At 44.9% G+C, this 15765-nt stretch overlaps 1 long non-coding RNA gene across 2 annotated transcripts in view; it reads left to right on the forward strand.

Annotated features, from left to right (window-relative positions):
• The first annotated feature begins 6199 nt into the window (after positions 1 to 6199).
• The window catches only part of LOC138064663 (uncharacterized), a 40057-nt gene continuing 30491 nt past the window's right edge, over positions 6200 to 15765 (forward strand). Inside the window, exons 1-3 of one of the 2 annotated variants that reach the window (XR_011137906.1) lie at positions 6200 to 10182; positions 10516 to 10706; positions 14126 to 14203. This is a non-coding gene — a long non-coding RNA (uncharacterized lncRNA). Of the gene's footprint in view, positions 10707 to 14125; positions 14204 to 15765 lie in introns of both variants that reach the window. The other variant, XR_011137905.1, reaches the window with a different exon arrangement.

Here is a 15765-nt window from a genome sequence, read left to right on the forward strand (position 1 = left end):
TGGTTTGAAAGGAGAAGGGTACTTGCGGACTACAGCATGTTTAGGTTCATGCTTTGGCAATTAAAAGATACTTCTTGACACATCTGAAAGGGTCATCAGATTAAATCCCACAGCCGTGTGTGGTTGGTGCTTCAGATTTACTTTTCTTTTGGTAAAAACAGGGACTTATTTCTTTGCTAAGCAAAAGAAATAAGCAAAACCCAGTAATCATTTCAAAGGAGCTATATTAGTTCACATTGACTGATGACCTAGTCCAAAAACTGATTTTCCTTTTCTTTTCCAAAACTACAAAAATATGATGACTAAGCAGCATGGAGGTCCTGTTTTGGGGAACAAAAGCCTTACATTTGACCTTCTACATTTGAGATGTTAGTTATATCGATCCAAAATAGGCAGAGTGGAAATCATCAACAGCCACCTAAGCCTAGTGCTTGATCTGTATGGTTGGTTTAACTGTTATTTTTAAGGAAGAGATTTCCATTAGAATTGAGAGCTGCATATTCCTATTGTAGCTAATTACAATTTATCTTTAACAAAGCTGTTCTTTTCTCATAAGACACTAGGTAAAATTACTGCTTTGTTTTATATAATAGTCCTATGGAATTATATCCTTGAAGCATATATTTGATAGTTAAAATATGATCAGCCTGTCTCCAGCCATAGATGCATGCAGAAATTCTGTTTCTTTCACTGAAATGTGGTGAAGGAGAGAAAGCTGCACTACAGAATCTGCTGAAAGGAAGCCATAGGTCAGAGATGGTTCTTCAGGACAAGACTCACTCAGGTTTTTGGAACAATCAATCACCACTGCACGTTTTCAAAAGTAGATTTCTCCTGAGCATGAGGGAGTATCTGGATATCAAAATGGCCTTATCAATAGTTGTCTCCATGAGCCACTGTGCATCCCTGAAGCTGGCAATGTTACACGTATAACAGTCTCCTTCTCTGTGTCTTCCTATGTATATATAAAATTTGCTGTGGCTGAAGTTTGTCTTTTGGGAAGTTCCAGAGGTGAATTGTCTGGAGCTGACTTACAGGGCTTCTGTCAAAAAGAATTAGCATTTCAGCAACTCCTTGGTCAATTCCATGACAGTACTAAAATAGCTGACTGCCTTACACATCAGCTGGCCTTACTTAGGAGGAAGAACTCAAAGGTTTTAAAAGCAAAATAGCTATCATTCTTCCATTGCTTCCTGCCAGAAAGTTCTCCTGGCCCAAAGGATTTCAAGGGAATGAATGTCTTTATTTTTCTCTCCATCTATCTCTATTTATAGCTTATGAGCGTTGGAAAATATGTAACAAGGAACTGGGAGAGGAATGGGTTTCAAGACTTCTGGCTCAAATATTTTGTCCTGGAGAAGCCCGAGTTTTTCTTCATGAAAGGGACAGCCTGACGGTAAATTCTAGAGAGAAAGGCATGTGTTGTGCTTAAGATACACACTTGAAAAGTGAAAGTGATTAGTTTCCGGAATAAATCTGCTGTGGAAGCAGAGGGTTCCCCATTGGTTCAAGCATTCATCTGTAGTCCAGAAGCCTCCCTTGAAGCTTCCTTTTTAGGTATGAGGAAATTCAGCAGCTTTTGTTTGTGACTAGATTGAACATTCCTTCTCCTGTTGATTAGTGCTGTTCGTGCCACTAGTTGCAGCATGAGAAAATATTACTCAGCATCAGTAAGAATTCCTCAGTTTAATGAAATATAATTGCAACTGCATTCTGCTATGAGTTTCTTTCGTTGCAACACGTTTTCCCATGACTGTTTTGTCCTGTGACGACTGCATGTCATCAGTAAAAGGGGCTGCAGCCCTGGCGGGAGCAGGTTGGCAAAACTAATCTAAAGTCCATGAAGCCAAGGTGATTTACACGGACAAGAGATCTTTCCTCAGGGCTTTTAGTCGAAAGATATCTGGCACCTGGCCTTCAAACTCTGAACTCTGTAAGCCTTATCTTGGTCAAGTCAGCAGCAGTGCGTTCACTGATTTCTGCAGAAGTGGGCCTTATGTCATTACTGTTTAAGTATGATCAGTTCTTTGAATCATTTCACCCTCTACAGCATTCAGGTATCTGTCAGTTGTGATTATTCCATTGCTTCTTATTCAGGTTTCCTCTCATTTTCTTCTGCTTGCTATTGTGAATTATTTTTCACCCTCACTTCCACCAGAACCTAATTTGAAATGCATCAGTCTTCCTTTCAGTTTTTAACACTACTCATTCCTTGTGATCCTTGTAATTTTTCGTTCCATAACCTGGGTCAGGATGCAAAATCATCTTTCCCAAGAGCCGGGTAGTACTTCATTTGGGAACAGGTTGGAGTCTATGTCCAGTCATGAAATCTCGGTCTAGCTCAAAAGTTGCTCAGAAGTTGTTTTCGGAAGCTTGATTCCTCTTAGACTCACAGTAGATGTAAAAATGATTTAAGCCTAGATTATGTAGTACAACTTTTCCTGAGCTTTGGTTATTCAAATCTGTGACTTTTTTCCCTAAAGTCATCCCTCTTCTCTATTAAAAAAAAGAAAAAAAAAAGAGTAAATCAAGGTAAACAAACTTAAAAAATGGAAATATGTCTGTGTCACAAGGCTCATATATAATTCAGCTGACAGGGCTGGCTGATCCCAAAGAAGACAGAGACTGGTGAAAGTAACTTTCTACTGCTGTTATGTCACTTTGATTTGCATGTGTTTGTGAATGCATTCACTTTAGGTACTGGTTATGTTTCCTTGTTAACTTTAATTAGAGGAGGCTTTGGCTCTGTGTCATTCTCTTTGGAATGGTTGTTCATGTTGTATCCTGCAAGAGTAAAGTGTGTGTGTATATAATGTATAATATTTAGGAATGTAAAGAGTATTTGTCTTAAAATTCTAAAACAGGTACCCTGTATTGCTTATATATTTAACATAGAGTACTAAATACAGTTTTCAGCTGGGTAGATGGTGTCACTGACAGACAAATCTGGCCTAATGCCTGCATATTGTGATACTTGATATTTTTGGCAAACTACATAAACAAATATTGTGGTATTATTCTTGGGAAACAACACGAATACCACTCTTGCTTTATTCCCTTTGTCTCCTCAGACACTTTAGGGCAAGTATTCATCACCAAATAAAATATGAGACCCATATACACTGCAAAACCTATTAGGTCATGTATTTTGGCAATCTGCTTGGCTGCAAGGTCTGCCACAAACTTGGCTACATTGCACATAATGCTGACAGTATTTTTCATACAGCATAAGTCAGATGCTCTTTTCGTTTCATACATAGGTGTATATGTGAGTTGGCGTCGTGGTGGTGCCGAGCTGCACGCTGGTCCTTCGCTTGTTTTGTGAACTAAGACTTGTATGTAAAATTTACACATCTAAAACGTGTTTTTGTCAGGTTAGGATAATTTTGAGAGCGTTTACACAACTACTATTTGTGCATGCTTTTCTCTTCTGCCTCCTTTCTGCCTATCAGGCTTTCTGCCTGTCTTAGGAGACATCTAATACTGGAGTGTATCCAGGACCTAAGTGCTGTTACTGCGAGACTAGATGTGAACTGCAACACTGCCTCTTCCACCAAACCTTTCCCTCCCATTCCCTCCTCTGGCCCCATGGCTAATATGGTCTCTGATTAGCTTAAAATACCAGCAATGCCACTAATATAGTCCCTGCTTGGAAGGTTGTCCTGAAGAAGTCTGGGCCTTTGGCTCTTGCACCAATATTTCAGTCTGGCTCTGGCACATGTCCTTCAGCTCTCAGAGCAGAAGACAAGGTTATTTCAGCATGCTGAAGCTCCTTTTAAAGCAATGCCTTGGGGACATGAATAGGAACCTGACTGCAAATCTCATTTGATCCTGAAACCCCACTGACTGATTGAGAAATAGGAGGCAGTAACCTTAGTATCTCTGTGCATCTGACACTTGATCCTTAGAAAATACCGTGCACTGAAACTGCAGATGGGCTATAGGCACACTGTATCTTAGTCTTGGCCTTCTGTCTCAGTATCAGGCTTAACAAACCCCTAATGACATGTATGGTTATTATACTCCACATAGGTGCTCAGTTGTTTTTCAGTGCTTCTCACCAATGGTTAGATCTCATATGTTTACTGGAATCAGTGCAAGGACTCCATCCAGTAGTGTGTACCCTAAATCAGTGATGAAGCCAGCAGTGACCCCAGGCAACCTGATGGCCAGATCAGCTCTGCAGTAGGTTATTAACCCCAGATCTTGGTGGGTCTGCAGGTGGACTGTATCCCAAGGTATTGCTCAAAAGAAATGAAAAAAGTCACTTGCCTGAAGTGACCTTGATAGTGTTTATCGGTCATTTCAGTCTTCCTATCATTAACTTTCTTTAATACTTTCCCTGTCAAAAACTATCTAAAACAATCTACATCTTTGTACATTGGTCACCTCACATCTCCTACTGTATTTCTTACTCCTTTCCCACATGAAAATGATAAGTCTGAGAAAACTTGCTGGTTCTAAGACAGAGCTTGAAATGTTTTTGAAGGGAACCATAAGATGCAGTTGTCTATGATAAATAAGGACTCTTTTTGAGGACCTAGGGGGACGTTGTCAGTCATATGTTCCCAAGACATTGCAGTGTGGATGCCATAAAAATTCAAAAGCTACAAATCTGCATGTACCTGCTGCCGTACTTTCATGTATTTATAACATTATCCTAGAGTAGCAGTGAGACTGTGACAAATTCTCCTTATCTACAGCTGGTGTTGACTGTACCTGAGTGTGTGTTTTCACCAGAAACCTTGAAGGATATTGAAGACTGAGGACGATATCAGAATGTCTTGCCCATGCTAATGCTGTCCTTAGGTAACCACTTGGAAATGAGCAGCAAAGGAACCCATCTGTTCCGTCATGCCTGCGGGGGGAATCACATACAGGTGGGTTATAAACTCCTTGAATGCAGGTGGTGACATGACAGCGTTGTTCACGTTAATGTTTCTACACCGGGATATATTATCACATGGTACTTTTTTTTTTTTTTTTTTGAGGAAAGCATGTAATAAGGTTCTCAAAAGATGTACACTATGTGAAATTATTTTCCTATTATCTTTTGGTATTAAGGCTATGCTCTAACACAGCAGTTGTCAGTGGATGCAAGCATTGTCCTGATTTAAAGCAAGTGAGACTCTAGCCCACAGATAACTGCTCTATTAATTTCCCTTTCTTCCGCAGCAGTACTGGGATTAAAGCTAAAAGATTAACTTTCTTTAACTGCCCTGTAGCAATTGGCCATAGAGTTGGTGGGAAATAACCTACTTTGGCTGAAATTTCCCATACTGATGTCTCATCTAGCTTGGCTTAGTTTTGCAGAATTTGTTTTGATTTGTTTTCACGCCCTCTCCTCCCCAGAAAGGTCTTTTTCTGAATGGCAGATGATCTGCCAGAGAGTCTTCTTGTGCCCAGAGAGAGGATAAGACGACCTCGGGACTTCATTTATTTAGAAGCTCAGAACTGTGATTTCTAAAAGAAAAACATACCGAAAAGGATGTCCCAAGCCAGTCAAACTGAAGTATTTAGAGTACAGCTCACGCCACCTTGGCCTCTGAATCCACGCTGACCCAATTTTAGAGGCTGGGACGAAGGGCCCGATGTTTGAGGCTGTCCTCAGCAGAGCAGACAGGCCGAAAACGCCTGGATATCCCCGGGTGGCGAAGCCAGAGCTCTCGCACGGAAACTCGCGGCCCTGGACGCCCGGGCGGCTACAGGCGTGAGAGGGGCGATGCGCTTTGGAGACCCGGAGAGGCGGGCGGAGGCTGGGGGCGGCCAAGCAGGGAGGGCGGGCGGGGGGCACCGGAAGCCCAGCGGGCAGCGAAGCGCCCCGAGGTGTGCGTGGGCAAGGACGGGGTGGGGAGAAGAGGGGGCGCCGAGGGCGGCAGCGCGGGCGGGGCGTGAGCGCGGGAAGCGGGGGGCGCGCGCGCGGGAAGCGGGGGGCGCGCGCGCGCGCCGCCGCCACGTGGCCGCCCCGCCCCGCCCCGCCGCGCGCCCGCCGGCAGGTGGCGCGCGCCCGCCGCCGCCGCCGCTGCCACGGCGGGCGGCCCCGGTGCGCCCGCGGCGGGGGGGTGGGGGTGTGGGGGTGGGGCGGTGCAGGTTTCCCCCGCGCGGCCTCGCGCGCGCGCGCGCCGTGGGAGACGCCGGCGCCAAACGTGGATGGGGGGGGGGGGCGTTTGCTCGTGGAGCGGGTGCGCGGGAGCTTTTGCCCCGAGAAGGGAGGGCTCGGGCTTCGTTGGGACACGGTGCTGCTGCCCCCCGCATTGTGGTGGGACTCCGGAAACTGGTGTTTTCTTTTCGCCAAAATTGGCGCTGCGCCATGTGGTGTTACGGGATGCTGTTTGATTTAATCCAGCCTTCCTTTATTTCCTTAAAATTCTCCGTCCAGCTGTAACAGAGCCCTTTGCGTGAGCGCCCGCTCACTCGCTCGTCTCCATGAGCGAGCTTGCAAGTCAGGAAAAAGTTGTTCACCCAAACACAACTCTGTTTTCCACACGTCAACACGCATGCATACACGCACGTCCTAGCGAAGTTTTCTACAGAGTTACACAAAGTCACACCTTCGACTGAAGAGTTAGCTTTAACCCTCTGAGATTTCTTGTCTGCTCTTTCAGCAGACAAACCGAAACAGCAGACACTTGTCTAAAAGCCCTTACACTTTTTTTTTTTAATAGGAGGCTGTAGTGTTTTTTAAAATGTGTGAATTACCAATGTGCATAATTTTTAGTTTTACAAAATGTAGCTACCTTCTCAATGCCACCTGTCATCCACAATGCAACCTCTTTCTTAGGTACTGCTTAACAAAAATATGCTTTGTAGTAGTACTACAGGTCAGGCAAGTCAAGTTTCACCTATTAGCAAGAAACATTTTAACCACATGTAATAGAGATAGTCATTCTCCGAAAAAGCTGAATCTGTTAATAGCTTAGGTCCTGTGCTGAAGGCTTATCCAGGAAGCCAGTCACTGCTAAGTGCACGGCAGTCTTTACTTATTCTTAACGACAAATTATTAGTATAGTCAAATACATCATTTCAGCAGCTCCTTGTTTTTACCATTCTCTCTGGTCTTGTCCTTGTAAATTCAATTTCACAGGCACAATCTGTAACGCAGCAGGTGCCAAGTGTAGCCTTCTTGTTTTGTAGGATCCAACTAACTGTCTATGTGGAATTTACTTAAAGAGTAGCACCGGCAGCAATGAAAAAAATTGTGTTTCTGTTATACAAAAAAAAAAAAAGGGCGGATGCTTCTCAATTAGTCTGCCCTTGCTGCTTGTTTCAGAGTTGTTAAAGACCACCTACTACTGTGCTTCCATGCAAGTTGGTTCTAAATTCTTTGTTATTTCAACGGAGAAAACACTTCTGTTGTCAGCGAACATGGATTTACTTCTGCAAATACAGTTCTGTAGCCCAGGCCCAGATTCTTCGTGGTGCTGAAAGCAGGGGAAGTGAGATACCTAAATACCTTTGAGGATCTGGATTTTTGTCTTTTATTGTGAAGTCTAACATTTGGACTCCAGAGCTTGGGCTCTTTATTATTATTTTCTGGATACCTCCTGTGACCCATATTGAATGAACTGTCCGTTGTGCATGTCCTAGTCCTGTCCTGGGGAAAGGATGTACCTAACGTGTGGTGGCCTGGTAGGATACACCTTTCTCCTGATAGGGCAGATCAGAGATTTAGAGCAGATATAGGCTAGTTATTCTACCCTGAACGATGTCATGGAGATTCCCTGAGGAAAGGCTTTGTGTAGACGCATGCCCATGACAAGTCTGCAGGACAGAAACTATCCCCACAGAAAATTCACCCAAACTGACACCACCGTAGTGATCGAGATGGGCTGGGTGATTGGTGGGACTGAATGACATTTAGCTAAGGTGGCATGCCTGTGCAGCTGGAGCTCACACCTGCGGAGCCCTGACTCAGGGACCGGAGGATGAGACCAGTGGAAGAAGGAGCAAGCACAGCTGAGATGTCAACCGAAAAGCCAAAGAGCGACGTGCACGGCCAAAAAGAGAGAGTGACTGTTTCCTTCCAACACCCTGTGCTCTGCACCTCAGCAGCAGGAGCAGCAGGTCCGCTCAGAGCAGGGATTTGCACCGGGCCGGAAACCGCGAGAGGATGCAAGGGCTGCTTCGAGTTTGGAGCCAAATTTCTGAGCTGCAGTGTGCCTGGCTCCCCTTGCTCAGATCACAGCGCCAGACCCCCGGGTAGGGGGACACCCCAAGCCCGGGTTTCCTCGGGCCTGGGCTGGCAGAGCCTGATGCATGAGTTGCTCCCTGCCTCCTCTGAGGGGCACGAGCTGCGGGGAGCAGGCTGCACGCACAGCCCCAGGATGTGGTCGTAACATGGGAACTACCTGACTGCCGAGCTGGTGAAGGGGGGGGGGAGGCCTTCGGTCTCGGCTTCCACCATTATTTCCTTTTTTAAAATGCAATTACTATTGTATGCAGCATTCCTAAGTGGCGCAGAGAGCACTGAGGCTTTTCCTTTTACTCTTGAGAGACTCCAGCCATGATGTTAGGAAGAGCAGTGAGGTACAAGTGTTCCTTTGCCAACCTTTTTCATGATTCCAGCTGCAGATCTTGGTGAAGGTGGGCTAGAAGTAAGTGAAAAAGTGTCAATTGCTTCTTAGGTACCTGCTTATGTGTAAGACTTGACTATTTTAGCCTAAATGGGAGGGGAATGGTTTTATGACCATATAATTAGCAGTTGTGTGAGATTAACAGCGAGACTTATTAAGTCATTTCTGATAGCACAGTTTGCTTTTTTACATTGCTTAATTAAAAAAGAACACTTCAGTGTGTTTTATAACATAGCTTTAAATAAACAAACAGACGAACTTAAATTGCAAGGGTTAGTCCAGAGGTCTCTGCTACTGAGATCCGTGGCATCTGAAATGTATCTGGGAAATTAAAGAAAGGTGATGGTCTGGCAGAGAGTGCGTTGGTCAGAGGACACGGAGGCGATAGTTAGGAACATCTTGGGGTGATGATTAGAGTAGCTTGGAAGATGTGAGAAGAATAAATGAATGACCAAACTGGTAGTGATAGGCTAACAGGCTGCAGTATATCCTTTCTGTTAGTTTTTGCGATGGCAGTAAAACCAAGCTTCGCTTATCTCTACTGATTATGTGTTCATGATGCGTTTACCCCTCTGCATCTCGCTGCAGCCAGTTTCTGTCTTCCATACGCATCTTTTCTCTCCACGTGGCCTCTTCATTTCCAGCTGCTTCTCCATCCCATGATGCACTTATTAAGCACACTTATCTCTGATCACCTCCTTTCCAAAGACGGGTTTTCTAAGAGCCTAAAGGGAGTTATATACGCAGCTAACAATGAGTTTCAGAGTCCTTGAGAATCCCACCTTCGCTTTTTAAGAGTTGCGGGGTTTCTTCTCCCCTCTGGTGCTGCTATTGGGCTGTCAGTTTCATTTTCAAGGTCTGTCAGCACCCTTCTCCCTGTGACTGTGGTCACCAATTGCTGTACCAGTCCTATAGCTAAGTCTGGATGAGAGGGCACATGATGTTGGCATTGCAGTTATGTCTAAAATTCCCAATAGGAATAGAGCTCAAAGGGGGCCTGATGAAACTGTCGGAGGACCTCTTGTTTGTGCTGATTTCGAGATAAAATTGGTAAGCTGGGGGCCCAAGGACAGATGCTTCTGTCAAGGTCTGAACGTCTCTTTATCTGACAGAAGTTGGAAGCAGTCTTCTGTCTTCCTGCTTGGATTCAGCTCTGACAATCCCTGGTGTATTCCAGGCACCCTGTTTGTTCAGTCCTCTGAGGTAAGAAGTCTCATATTTGGTAGGATCATTCTAGAATGAATCACACTCAGAAGATGGCCATCAGCAGTTGCTTGGAATCGCAGGTCTACATGGTACTTTATAAACGACAAGAAAGCACGCCTGCTCTGAATCTATGCACTTTGCCTAGAAACTGGATTTTCTTATTTCCTGCTTTGTTAAGGGGGAAAGGAAAACAACCAACACCGTAACAACTGGAGATCAGATTATCAACTGGTGTAAATCAGTACCACTGCACTGACACCAGAAGGGTGACGTCTGGCCCACACTAGGTCACGGTCTGGCTCTTCGTGGTCTACCTGGGTGTCTCTATTGCAAGCCTGCTGAGGGAAACGAGCTCTAAGAGAAGGAGCCCAAGTGTGCAGCAGCTGTGGCTCAACATCTCTGGGTATGATGGGCTCTGCTGTCAGTGCGCTTATAAGATTATTAGTCCTTTGGGTCTCTTGCAGTTGGTGAGATGAATGAGTGTGCATTTTCTGATAGTCCATGGCATAGCCATGTGTAGGTGGGAAGTTCACTTCACATGGGCACTTGGTGGGGTTGTGCTGCCGTTACGGGTGGCCAAGTGGGGACCAGAGAAGCCCAGATGGTTGTGCACTCGGTGCCTGTATGGGCCTGAGCAATGGGGATGTGGTTCTTTGGTCTACACGGGGTGGAAGATCGCCCAGCGCAGAGCATACGGACTGTGATGCCCCGTGACTTTTGTGCTCTATCTGACCAGGGACAGGTATGGATGAATGGAGTTACCCACTTCTGACCGGGGGAGCAGACCACATCATTTATTGTGTCCACCAAGCAGAGGAGACCACTGACTTTTATGTGCGCCACCTTCTCCTCCTTGATGGTCCTTCATCAGGAGAGCTTTCTGGAAGTACTACAGGAGATCTTTATCACCACTCTGATTTTAGAGTGGTAAGTGGACACACAGGGGTTTACTCTGGGCAATGTGTGGCACTTCGCTGGAGGCTACAAGACTCCCTGATGCAATCCATGAAGTCTCTTTTGACATTTAAAGCTTTAAATGGTTTGGGGTCTGGCTGCCATGGAGACATGATCTCAGCCATATGACGCACAGTGTTTGAGCTCAGACGGGGGCTTGAATCGATGATTCCTAGGCTCCAGAAGGGAGGCAGCAGGGCATTATCAATGAAGTGCTTTCAGCTGTAATGCCTCCTTGTTGGCCTACAGGCTGTGATTTCTTTCCAGCTACCTGGAAGGACTGTAGTTGTAGGTGTTATCTGGATAGGGTGTCACTGCATTTCTATTTTTGTAGCAGCTTGAACTGGGGCCGAAGTTTCAGCAGGATGCATTATTTATACATGGGGACACCAGCACAGAGCACAGGGAGGGAGCTGTGAATGTTATCAGCAGGTGCAGATGAGGATTTTCAAACTGTTAAGAGAGTTAGGGGCTCAGCTACCACTGAGGTTGCAGCAAGATGTAGGCATCAAACTTCATTCATTCATTTGGGAAGGAGTCTCAGTTGCAATCCATAAATCATCTGTGAATCACATTCTTCTTTGACTGCAGCAACTGTAGAGGCTGAAGACACTTCATTTTGCACAGAATAATGAGGAGTGAAATACTGCTGATGGTGTGACCCAGCACCCAGAATGCAAAAGGCGTGGGACATAGGTTACTGGAAAATTAGCCAACAGGCATCCAGCGCTGCAGAGCTCTAAGAGAGCATTGCTGTCTAGCTGAATTCTCCGGAGTTTAGAACCACTTCTTCAGTCAAAAATTTTAGAATTTTTCTGGAGACAAGCCCTTATCTTTCCGTCTTTGTCTCTGTGTTCAGAGACAAAGAGTGATTCCAGTAGGTGAATCATGTTATACTTCTGAGTGTCTCCTAGCAGTTTCCAAAGCTGTATTTCAGCCCCATCAGCTTTTTCTGATGAGACAGATGAGATGGAAGTCATGATTTTTTTTCACTCTCGTGTGCTCAGATGACATAGCTATCCGGACTCTTGCAGTCCACTCTTATCTTAGTGGTACTCATGAGAGGCATGTGAGTAGCATTTGGGAAAGCTGTTTGATGTAGTCATTTGTAACGGTAGTCACAACAGAGATCTTAAAACAAAGGACCTTGTGTGTTTTACCAAGAGAAGTCACAGTAACAGGTTTCAGTGTAAATGATGGTTGTATTGCCTTCCATCAGAGATGCCTTGAAAATAAAGTACTTTGATGGTAATACTGCAGATGTCTGCAGGAAACCCAGCACAGCCTTGAACACTGTAGTTAGATAGCTGTGCAAAAAAGAAGGGAAGAGCTAATGTGCAATACTTCTATTTAAGATAGAGGGAGGAAATAGAAATTGTGATAGCATGCTATTTCAAGTAATAATAGAAAGTACTTGATGTTTACATGGTGAATGGATCAATACTAATTCTGTAGTCAGGGCACATACAGTAGTTTGGATTATACAAGTGATAGATGCACTCGGAATAGCTGAAATTTCCACCCTGCAACATTTATTTCTCACTGCATGTTAGATGGAATTTTCCACCCAACTATCCGAAAGGATTTGCATAAGAATGGTGATAGAGCAGTATTCTTTAATGATGTGCTTTTCTTTGTTAAACTTCAAAAATGTCTACGATGCATGATGAGGTTCGGATGAATTGCCAAGCTAATGCTTTTATATTTTCTTTAAAGAGCTTATCTTCACTGTGTTGTGGGAGTTACTTTATATTGTTGTCATAAAGGCAGTGGCAGTAAAGCCGACTTTGTAGCAACCCTGCGAGGTGCCCCCTCCTCCTCCACCTCAGTCTCTCTCCTTCAGTAGTCCTGAAGACCTACAGCACTCCTCACCTGGCACCTGTTTGTCCTACTCTTAGCTCGTTTGTACTTCTCTTATGGTGCTAGGCATGGCATTACTCATGGCTTTGCTATGCCATTTTACTTTTAATATAATGATGCTCTTGGCATTTGACCTAGATCTGCACAGGTTGCTGTACTGTTTGTTGAAACTGGTCAAAACCAGACTCTTCTCAGAATGACTTCTTAATCAAGAAACTCAGGATTAAGCCGAACGTGGAAACCTTCTGCTAGTGGAGGTTGCTATAAAATGACAGAGAAAACTTGTCTTTTATTTTTTTCTCCACTGCCTTCCAGTAACAGTCTAATTTTTTAAAACACAAGGGAAAAACTGCTTGAGATGTGGTGAATTTTAGGAATGTAACCTGATGAGAAGCAATATTTGCTTCCTGGGACACTGACCCAGCGGGTCACCTTCTAACCTGCACTGTAGTGAAGCTATTCAGAAAGCTTCAACAGCAGGAAAAATAAGCAAGAGAAGTGACTGCAATGTTTTTCATCAAATCCAATTGCATGTATGGGACAATGATTCCAATTTTACCTTAGGTATTAGACAGAGTGGGGCTAATTCGGCTCTGAATCAAGACTTCTGTAGCACAGTGTGAGCATAACTGAGGAATGGTTTGGCTCCAGATTGTGTTGGTTGTGCTTTATTTGTATTTTTAGCTCTACTGATTGTAGGCAGTAATTGTAAAAAAAAATTATTAGATATATTTTTTTTCCTAATATTCTGAGGCTTTGCTCTGATATCGCACCTCACTGATATGTGCTACATTCACTTGATTTTATTTTACTTGTATTCTGGAGAGAGAACAGTAGCTGTGTATCCCGTTTGTGAACATTATGCCCTTGTGTAAGAACCAAGCGCATCCCATATGTTTGGATAGGTAATCAGTTACACCCACAGTACGGTTATTCACCTTCGTGTACCCTCCTCACTTCCTTCTTCCTAGGTTTCCCATACTCTAGGAAAACCCTTTGTAGCAAGAGGAGAACGTAGGTATCTGAGCTGAAAGAAAGGAGGATTTTTATGCCGAATGTCTTTCAAAACCTACTTCTGTTGAAATCCCTGCAAAAATAAGCAAATAAAAATCAACATCTGCACAGCGACTTCCTCAAGGGTAGTTGGAGACAACCGTGTATTACTACAAGACAGAACTGCACATGCACACGTACACATAGATATATGCGTGCATCTACAGCTACACAGAGTGTGTTATCTATTATCTATATTTATAGGTGTATTTATAGCATAGGATCATATGATAACACATAGTAGGAGGGTCTCTCGTCCAATGGCCTGCTCCAGCAGGATCAGACATGAGGTCAGACCAGGTTGCTCAGGGTTTTGTCCAGCTGCATCTTGAAAACCCCCAAGGATGGAGATGGCACAGCCTCTCTGGGCAGCCTGCTCTCAATGCTTGGCTGCCCTCAGGGGGAAAATGTGTTTCTTTACCTCTAACTCAAATGCCTCTTGTTTCAGCTTCTACCCACTGTCTCTTGTCTCCTGCCAGGCACCACTGTGAGGAGCCTGCTCCATCTCCCTGCTACCGAGGCTGCTATGGGGTGTCCCGAAGCTGTCCCTGCTCCAGGTGACCCAGCCCAGCCCCGCAACCTTTCCTCTCAGGGCAAGGCTCCAAAGCTCCAAAGGCTCGCTGGCCTTCCTGGACCCGCTCCGGGACATCTCTCCTGCACTGAGGGCCCAAAACAGGCTGCAGTTCTCCATACCCATCTTGCAAACAGAGAGCAATAACCACTCCTACTGTACTGCTGTGAGGTTCTGCTGTCCTGGGACAGGGTGGGAGGGCAGGCAATTGTCCATGCTGGGTGTAGCGGGGGCCCGCTGGCCCCTTCCTCTTGCCTGTCATATCTGTATGTATGTACATTTGTCTAAAAATGTACTTGTGCTAGTATTTAAGCCATTGGGACTACTATGCTTAAATTCAAACTTGTTTTGGAACTGTTTTGCTGGATTTGTGAGGAGTGACAGATCCCCAGATTTCTGAATTGGTACTACCCTGGCTTATACATAGCCCTTACCACAACATGACCCTTATCTGGGCTATGGGAGCATTACATGGTGATGGCACATACGTTTAGAGTTAGCATCCATTACATCAACTGGAGAATGGATGATATCCTAGCTGTGGAGCTTCTTGCTAATGGGACTGGAACTAGGTGATACGGGAAGATGACCTAATGGGGCTACCAGCTTGTTTGAAAGAGAGGTTACTAGTACGGTCACTATATTGATGCTAGAGCTGAACGTGTGTGGAAAGAATCGTGGAAGTCAATTTTAAAAGACTGTTATTTTTGTGTGCGTATGTGCTTTTTTACTTTTTTTTTTTTTTTTTAATTTTACCTAAAACATTCTGATCTGGTTCCTGCAAAACTCTTCTGTTCACTTGACAAACAGAAATGCCCATGTGGTTTGGGCCATTCACCTGAATGAACTGTGCGCGTGCATCCACTGCATGCATGTCTTCTCCCCAGTGTTGCACTGGCTGAGGTGTGGAGATACTGGAATAGCTGTATTTTGGAGTAGTACTTCCCAGGGGCCTGCATCTCATCAGACGTCACAAATAACTAGTGACTGGAATTGCTAGTTCTGCCTGTTAAAACAGCAGTATGATTTAAAAAAAAATCTACCTAACTTCAAATAGCAGCTAACAGGAGGGTGTAAGATGAAACTGCATGTGCCTTTCTTGCTATATTTTACAGTCTACTGTTAGCTGCTATTTTGCTACAGTCCTGTCTGACACCTCAGCATGCCAGCTGTACTCATTTTACACAACAACTGAATCCCCAATTAGTGCAATTGATGTTATTTTGCCATTTACACCTGTTCTCTGGCTAGGAACTTGCAGGCCTCCCCCTTGCCCCCAATATGTGACTGGTGACTCTGGGCCAGAATAGTCTGCAGTGGTTGGAGAGCCCCAGCCACTGGCGCTTGTCTCGTGCCAGCCTCCCTCTCTTAGCTGTAGGTGAGTAAATGCCCGTTCTGCAGCGCGTGAGAGGACAGTCAGGCCAGGCTGATAGGCAGCTGCTCCAGATTCAATAGGTGCAGTGGGGAGCGGAGTTTTAGCTGTGCAAGTGGCGTTGAGCATGACATCCTCAACTCCATGCTTCTTTGCTTTCTGGCTTTTATGTCCAC

The sequence above is a fragment of the Struthio camelus genome, chromosome Z (genome assembly GCF_040807025.1).
Source record: "Struthio camelus isolate bStrCam1 chromosome Z, bStrCam1.hap1, whole genome shotgun sequence".
In the NCBI taxonomy this organism is placed as follows: domain Eukaryota; kingdom Metazoa; phylum Chordata; class Aves; order Struthioniformes; family Struthionidae; genus Struthio; species Struthio camelus.